The sequence below is a fragment of the Gracilinanus agilis genome, chromosome 1, assembly GCF_016433145.1.
Source record: "Gracilinanus agilis isolate LMUSP501 chromosome 1, AgileGrace, whole genome shotgun sequence".
NCBI lineage: Eukaryota > Metazoa > Chordata > Mammalia > Didelphimorphia > Didelphidae > Gracilinanus > Gracilinanus agilis.
Window position 1 is genome coordinate 87,369,582 of NC_058130.1, and position 9,278 is coordinate 87,378,859.

The following is a 9,278-nucleotide window of genomic DNA, read 5'->3' on the forward strand; positions in this document are numbered from 1 at the left end:
TGTTGGGGATTAAAACACAACCAAATAAACAAAAATGTCTGCTTCCAAGGAGGGCACAGGCTAATGAAGAAGACAATGTGTAAAAAACTGTATGCAAATAACATACTTTATACATTGGAGACAATCTGAAAAGTAAGAGAAGACCAGGAAAGGATTCCTGGTAGAAAATGAAATCCTAGCTGGGACTTGAAGGAAGCCTTGATGGCCAAGAGGCAGAGAAGAAGGAGAGAGAGAATTCCAGGCAGGGAAAAAAGCCAGGAGAAATGTCTGGAGCAGAAAAAATGTCTTGTGTAAGGAATAAACAAGAAGCCAATGGCATTCAGTTATAGAGCACATGGCAAAGAATAAGGTGTAAGAAGACTGGAAAGGTTGAGGGGTTGGGGCAGATTATACGAGGCTTTAAATACCAAAAAGAGAATTTTATATTAGATTTTGGGGATGTTAGGAAGCCACCATAGTTGATTGAATGAGTGGGGAGGGTTATATGGCCAGAGCTATGCTTTGAGATCAATTTGACAGCAGAGTAGAGGATGGACTATAGTGGAGAGAGACTTGGGGCAGGAAGACCCACTAGAGGGCTATTTTTGCAATTGTATAATTGCAATTGCAAAAAGGAGATGATGAGGGCCTATACCCAAGTGGTGGCCGTTTTGGAGGAGAGAAGGGAGATGGTGTATAGGAGAAATGTTACAAGGTGGAATCTACAGGAAAAGGTTAAAGAAGAAGAAGTGGTGGAGGAGGAGAAGAAGAATCTTCATTGTTGGAATGATCCAAAGTGTATTGGCCAGTTTCAGGAGGCAGCGGATTTCACTTCACTGGAAGGCTTCAAGCAAAGACTGGATGAAGACGAGTCACATATGTTCTAGGGGAGATGTGATCACAGCCTTCCATAGTGGACCCCTTGTTGGTAGAGTTGCATGAGTTTAAGACAGCCGCTTTCAATAGTCTACAAATAGAAGCTGAGAAGGTGGATGATGGGGGCAACCCAGCAACGGGAGCAGGGACTTAAGGCTACAGGACAGTTTATGGCTAGTTCCTAATTAGTGAACATAATGAATCCAATGAAGTGGTCACGTTATTCCAACTGACACTGCATATTTCCATTGGTGGGAACCAATGACCATATTTTACATCATTATAGCTTCAATGAGTGTAAATCTGTATGTACGTGGGATTCATTATCTGAACGAATTCTAATCAGAGCTGGCTATAGAGTCGAACTGGCTACCTAGAAGGTCAAGACTGTCATAGAGTTAAGGGAAGGGTTTGAGGGAGAGATGGAGTGCGTGTAAGTCTTGGAGAGGATAATATCAGGTTTAGGAGAACAGAGGCAAAGGCAGCTCCCTTCCAGAAGGAGCCAGGTTTCCATGAAGAAGATAGAAAGCATGGGAGGAAGGAGTCTAGGATAAATGGAAATGTGTTCATGCTAGAACAGGGATTCTGGAGGGCACAGTGAGAAGAGAAGAACAAAATGAGTGCCCAGGAAGATTAGGCTGAGGTAGGTGGGGATGAGCCATTGGAGAGGGGTCTTGAGAGTAGAGGAGCTTTGCCTCAGCTGGCAGCAACCCTGAATCTTAGAGATGAAAGGAGAAAGGGGAAGTACTGATTGACAGGGACTCTCATCTTCAAGGGTCTCATGTCTCTGGAGTATCTCTTCTCTTCATAATCCTTATCAGATGGTTCTCTCTCAAACACCAGGGAGGAAGGAGTGGAAGCCAAAGGGATTTGTCTCTATATTCTGGATCAATAAATAGCTGGTAATTGGGACAATCGTGAGCTGACCGTACCCATATTCATTCCCAGTTTCTTTGTTCTGTCCAAGGATGACAGAGCATGACAGTCAAAAAATACCTTCTATGTAGAGCATCATGCCCTTGGCTTTTTAGTAGGACCTGGACTCTGTGTCCTGATCCTCAACTGGTAGAGAGAAGTTTTGGTGCTTGGGGGCTTGATGAGCATTGTGAGTTCCACCATGATGGCTTTTCTCTAAGGATCAAGTGAAAACAGAGGGCTCCTCCACAATGTGGCAGTAGTCTCTAAATACAGGTTCTAAAAGGGTCCAAGTCCAACTCGGAGGGTCTTATGAGAAAGAACACTATCCACATTCAGAGGAAGAACTCTGGGAGAGGAAACACAGAGGAAAAACATTTGCTTGATCACATGGGTGGATGGGGAAATGATTGGGAACGCAGATTCTAAACGATCACCCTGGTGCAAATATCAATAGTATGGAAATAAGTCTTGATCAATGACCCATGTAAAAACCCAGTGGAATTGCCTGTCGGCTATGGAAAGGGGGTGAGGGGGGAGAGTAGGGAAAGAACATGAATCTTGTAACCATGGGAAAATTCTAATTAATTAATTAATTGAGATTTTCAAGGGCATAAATGAATGAATGAATAAATAAATGAATGAATGGATGGATGAATGAATGCCTAGACCAATAAATAAATAAATAAATGACCAAACAAATAAATAAATGAATGAATGAATAAATAAATAAATGAATAAATGAATAAGTAAGTAAATAAATGAATGAATGAATGAATGAATGAATGAATGAATGAATGAATGAATGAATAGATAAATAAATAAATAAATAAATGAAAGGATCCAAATCCCATCCTACCTGTCTCAGGAAGAGAAAAGGAAATTCACTGCTGGGCCAAAGGTCCCCAGCAACAGGGATAATGGTCATGAAAAGCTGAAGCATAGATTCAGACAGGCACAGGGGAAAATAGAGGACACTTTCTGAGTAAGATGCTGGGGGCTGGCCAGTCTTGGACACAGCTCTCACCTCTAGCCCAGACCCAAGGAAGTCTTCCCACTTAGCCATCAGGGAAGAGCAAGAGAACCAAGGAAAGACAGAAGGTAAGGGTTTAAAAACAATCCTTTGGTCTAGTTCATTGGTTCTAGAACCAGAATGGACCAGAGAAATCAACTAGCCTAACTCATTCAATTTACAAATAAGGAAACTGAGACCCAGAGGGATTCAGTGACTACATAGCACAGTAGATAGAGTGACAAGTCTGGAGTCAGCAAACTCATCTTCATGAATTCAAATTTTGCCTCCGACGCTCACTCACTTATGTGATCCTGGGCAAGTCACTAAATCCTGTGTGCCTCGGTTTCCTCACCTGTAAAATGAGCCAAAAAGGAAATGGTGGATTGCTCCAATATCTTTATCAAGAAAACCCCAAATAAGGTCATGAAGTCAGACACAACTAAACAATAAACAACTAAAAAGTGAAGACTATGTCAAACCCAAGTTTTCTGACTTCAGATTCAGTGCCTCCAAGTTACAGAAGCTGAAGTTGGGGGAGGAGAAAGGACTTGCTCTGGGTCCCCCAGAATCAGGGCTAGAATCCAGGTTTCTTGGCTCCTGTCCACTACAAAGCTACCTCTCTAGGCATATGAGGTGCCAGTGGGACTGGGTCACCGCCACACCCCAGCTTGTCTCTCTTCCATCTTGACTTCAGACTCTACCACGATGGCACGGGACGAGACAAGACAGGACAGGACGTGTCAGGCAGCAGGACGTGGCCCATCCAGGAAACAAGCTCTGTGGGGCTCCTCACGCACACGGCGGAACTCAGGAGCCTGGAGTCGGGTGAAGAGAGCCCACCCTGACAATCGGAGACGGGATCACAGGCTCGCATCCTGCAGAGGAGGGAGGAGACCAGTGCCCTCCCATGGCAGGGAGCCAAGGTCTCCCCCCATTTCCCACGCCCTACCCGCTGTCCTGGAGAGCCACGTCAAGAGGCAAAAACGCAGAGGTGAGCGACACGGAGGACTCAGAGCCCGGGGGAGCAGGCGGCAGATGCCAGCACAGAAAGGACCCGGGCCAGATCCAAAGGGCGTCGGAACTCCAATGCGGGCTCTGGCGCGCCATCGCTCTGTGACTTTGGGCAAGGCCCTGTCCCTTTCTATTCTTCAGTTTCATCAACTGTAAAATGAGCATCACCATACTTGGCCTGAATCATTTTTGCAAGGAAAGGGCTTTGTAAACCTTCAAGGGCCATCATTACAGCTGACATTTATAAAGTTCTTTGAAACAGGCTCTTTTATTCAATCCTCACCACTTTGTAAGGCAGGAGCTATTATTATCTCTGTTTTACAGATAGGGAAACTGAGGCTCAAAGAAGTTAAATAACTTGGACAAGATCACATAGCTAATAAGTATCTGAAGCAGAATTCAACCGCTGTCTCTTGACAGAGTTCTTTACACTATACCATGTCACATCACTTATAATTACCAGGGACAAAGGGTAGTTCTGTAGATTAAGAGCCAGGTCTAAAGACAGGAGGTCCTGGGTTCCAATTTGGCCTTAAACATTTCCTAGCTGTGTGACCCTGGGCAAGTGACTTAACCCCCCATTGCTGAGCTCTTGTCACTCTTCTACCTTGGAACCAACACACAGCATTGATTCTAAGACAGATTGTAAGGGTTAAAAAAAATACAAAGAATAGCTGTTATTTTTTTTTTAAGAACATGTTTATTGAGGCAGCTAGCTGGGTCAGTGGATAGACAGCCAGGTTTGGTGTTGGGAAGTCCTGGGTTCAAATTTGGCCTCAGATATTTCCTAGCTGTATGACCCTAGGCAAGTCACTTAACCCCAATTGCATAGTCCTCACCACTCTTTTGCCTTGGAACCAATTCTTAGTAAGGGATTGTAAGACAGAAGATAAGGGATCTTTAAAAAAAAAAATTGAAAGGTTTTTATTCTTTTTTTCAATTGAATGTAAAAACAAGTTTTCACATTCATTTTTTACAGTTTTTGAGTTCCAAATTCCTTCTCCTCCTCCCTCCTTGAGAAGACAAACACTTTGAAAGAGATCATACATGTGCCGTCATGCAAAATATATTTACTATATCAACCATGTTGCAAAAGACAACCCAGACCAAAAAACAAGGAGAAAATAAAGAACAGTAAAAAGGATGCTTTGATCTTAATTCAGGCTCCATCCATTCTTTCTCTAGAGGTAGATAGTCTGTTTTTTTCAAACTCTCACCTTCTGTCTTAGAATCAATAGCTTCAAGGCAGAGGAGCAGCAAGGGCAACTGGGGGACAGAGGTGGTACCTAATCTACCACCTCCACCCCTGTGACTGGAATGTCTTCTCCATCTTTACCTGCTGAAGCCCATCCTTTAAATCCCAACTCAGATAGCCACTCCTCCATGAGTCTAAATCCCCCTTTTTTTGCCCTCCTGCGTATTCCAGGGGCTGGCCCCCTGCCCAAGACCTTACAGATCATATTGCTTTGCATTTTGCGAATACATTGATTGACCAACAATATTTATTGGCATCATCGAGGACTTGGCTTTGGGTTTGGGAAGCCTAAATTCAAGTCTCATCCGTGACTCAGCAGGACAAGTCACTTAACCTCTTAACAGCCCAAGGAAATTTTCTAAGATTTCAATGGAAGCTCCAGTCCCATTTGTTGCTGGCCAGCATACAGTTCACATACAGCCAAGTTTCCTTTGTCGGTAAAATCATGGGTCCTGATGGTTTAAAAAACACGTATTCTTGGGGCAGCTGGGTAGCTCAGTGGATTGAGAGTCAGACCTAGAGACGGGAGGTCCTACGTTCAAATCCAGCCTTGGACACTTCCCAGCTGTGTGACCCTGGGCAAGTCACTTGACCCTCACTGCCCACCCTTACCACTCTTCCACCAAGGAGCCAATACACAGAAGTTAAGGGTTTAAAAAAAAAACAACACATATTATTGGGTTCTTATTCCCTTTCTGGACTGTAGTTCCCTGAGAATAGGAACTGTATTTTATCTAAGCCAGAGATTCGAGAGGTTTGGGGCTTTTTTCCCTTTTTTTTTTTTTTTAAGGGAGCTGAGTCTCACAGTAGGCAGCTAGAGTATCAGGATGGCTCCTCTTCTTGGGTTCAAATCTAGCCTCAGACACTTACTAGCTGTGTAATCTTGGACAAAACACTCAATCCTATCAGCCTCAATTTCCTCATCTGTAAAATGAACTGGAGAAGGAAATAGAAAATCTCTTCAGTATCTTTGCCAAGAAAATGACCCTAAAATGGGGTTGAAAAGAATCAAAAAAGACTGAAAAACATCTAAACAACAAGAAAGGTCCCATGGTGGATTAAAATCTAGCCTCAGACATTTCCTAGCTGTGTGACTTTGGGCCCCCAGAGCCTCTTAAGTCTCTTAGTTTTTTTTACCTACTTCTGTGGGAAGCCAATACGAGATGATAAATAGATCTTGAGATACTTCATGGGATTTTGCTGTGAGAGAATATCTGTAAAGCACATAGTAGGTACTTAATCAATATTTGTTTCCTCACCCTCTTTATTTGGTCACGGACCCTTTTAGTGGTACAGTAAACCTATGGGCCCTTCTCAGAATAATGTTTCTAAATGAAACATTCGTGAAAATCAAGATTTATTTTTTTTTCTTGCCAAGTTTACAGATCCCTTAAAATTTATTCATGAACTCCTTGTGGCTCCTTGCTATGGAATCCCTGCTCTAAATTTTATCTCCTCCAGCATTAAGCGGAAGGCTCAGCACATAGTAGGGGGGTTCGTTTTGTTTTATTTTCTTCATTAATGAAGAAGCATCTCCAAATGTAATCTTTGGGGAAAGAGGATCCCTTTCCTTCCCATCCAGGAGGCCAGCAAGCACCCGGGGATGGGACAGGGAAGGGGAAGGGGCCTGAGCAGGGATTCGCCTCCCGAGGACGGCTTGGGGCCGCAGGGAAACAGGCTCTGCCCCGGCATCTCTGAAGCTCTTTGATTTCAGATGTGAACAATCTGAGCAGTGTCAGTGGGCTTCAGGCAGGAAGCAGGGAGGGAGAGGAGGCCCTGTGTTTTCACTGAGAAATCTAAGGCCAAGAGGAAACGAGGGCTGTAATTTAGGAAGCTAATTTGGTCTTTGGTTTTTGAAGGGCATAGTCTATTTAAATGCCACATACATCCTTCACACTGTACTCTGTCCAAATGGGCTCCCTGGGCAGGAAGTGTTCCCCACCGCCACCACCACCACCACCACCACCACCCAAGGCTGGGGCCCTCCTCCTCCTCCTCTTCCTCCACAGGCCACAATAGCCTCCATGAGGCCCTGGCCAGGCCCCTGGGTGCCTTCCCACTGGGATCCCCCAATAAGTGAATAGCATCCCCTCCTCTGAAGGAAAGCAGCAGCCATTGCCCAGACGAAGGCCCTCTTGGCCCCATTTAGTCCTCGCTCTTTGTGGGTCCATCCCACACTGTATTAACAGGGGCTGTCAGGAGGCTGTGACCCCTGAGATAATAATATAAGAAAAAGATGAAACACCAGGACCAAAGTCATGACTATTTCTTAGGGGAGCTGTGAATCCCCTCAGAAGATAGGGACTCCTGCCCTTTCCCCTAACCCCAAGGAAGAAACAAGAATGAAGCAGGCACCGTCCCCCTGGGGTCCATCCTGCTCTTTGGTTGTGGCCCTTAGGCAGGTACCACTTCTTCCAGCCCTCTGCTCTGGCCTCCTGTGACTCCACAGCCCCCCAATGACTGGAGAGGATGCTGTCAGGGAGAAATCAAATGCCAGTCACTATGGCCCCCACCCCAAAACCTTCCCAGCAGGCCCTTGGCACCCACCTAAAGAAGGGGAATGATGCTGGAGGCAGTTTGGACCCCAAAACGACAGCACACATACTAGAAGAGGTCTGTGAAGGCCCTGTGTGGCCTCTGGTGGTCCATTGTTCCTCTAATAGCCCCAACCCCCCGGGAGCCAGGCAACACCTCCTGCAAATCTGCTCTTGCCCAAGGAGGAGAGGCGACAGGATGGTCCCCAATACTGCTTCTAGGCCCTAGCAGCTTCTGGCTGAACCCCGCTTCTCTTCTCCTCCCAAGCACCCCCACCCCAGCCACCATAGCTGTTCTATTGTTCCCAGGAGAGAGACTAAAGTCCCCCCTCCCCCTCCCCACCAAAGACTTCCTCAGCCTGCCACACGTGCAGGCTCCCATTGTCTATCACCAGAGCTGGGTGACTCACTCCCCGCCTGGCTGCCTTGTTCTTCCCTCCTTTCTCCTCCCCTCCCCAAGGAAAAGGACCTAATTATAGCTCCTCCTCGGCACTTTTTTCCCCCTAAAATTTCTTCCTTTAAACAAAAATTTCCTGGGTTGTGGGAATGAATTTGGTGAAAACTGCTGTGCTGGCTTTCGCACTGCTCCCGTGAATGTGGGTCTGGGGGGGAGGGGCGGGATGGGAGCCCCCCACTTCCTCCACTCTGCTGGAGCCTCTGGAAACAAAAGGCCCCGTGGTGGGCAGGATGGTGGGCCCAAGGGCACCAGTTTGCAGTATATGGGGGTGGGGGGCGGTATTTGACCATCAGAAATTGTCCTGAATGGCTCCTTTAGCAGGAGGCCCAAAGAAGAGCAGGCTCTGGTCCTCATCTTCACAGAGGAGCCACGGCCCCCAAATGGCCAGGGCCTTCCCCCCAGAGGTAGCTGGGCACTGATGAAAGAATGCTGGCTCTGCAGTCAAAGTCAATTCCAAAGAATTGGATTTCAATTCTGCCTCAGCCACTTACTCCTTGGGTGATCTTGGGTGAGTAACTAAACCTCTCCAGGCCTCAGTGGCCTCATCTGTACATAACGGGGAGCCCCCCCTCAGCAGCTAGACTAGAGTACACCTCGGGGCTAACCCTCAGCAGGAGCCAAAGGGCCGTCTCTGAACTCCTCCTGGGGGATCCCAGTCTAAAAGCCCAGGAGGCCCCTCCGGTCCTGTTTGCCTCCACACGTGCCCAGCAAGGGGGCTTATGAGATTCCTTCCCTCTCTACTCCCCATCCTTGTACAAACTCCTTCCCTCTGATTGTCCAAACATCCCCAATACCCTGAGTGACTTTGTTCAGGGCTGTGTGGCCCTGCTTCTACGGATGGAGTTTGGGAGAATTCACGGCTGGTCCCTACAGAACTTCAGCACACTCCAGCTTTGATTCTCTCCTCTCCTGAATCATTCTCTGAAATCAGACACTACTGGGCCAGGGACCCCTGGGACCAATCCCAAAGAGAACCGACAAGGACCCTGGACAGAGATCAGAAGGCGAGTTTGTGAAGGAAGACTTTGGTTACAGATGATGAAAGGAAGGATCTTCTCCAGGGGTGGGCACTGATTGCCAAATCCTTTGTCATGCCCTTTGGTGAAAACCAGTCTCTGTGTGACCCTTGGAAAAGGCTGTAACTCAGCCCTTGTCTGCCTCTCTCTCTCTCTCTCTCTCTCTCTCTCTCTCTCTCTCTCTCTCTCTCTCTCTCTCTCTCTCTCTTTCTCTTTCCCT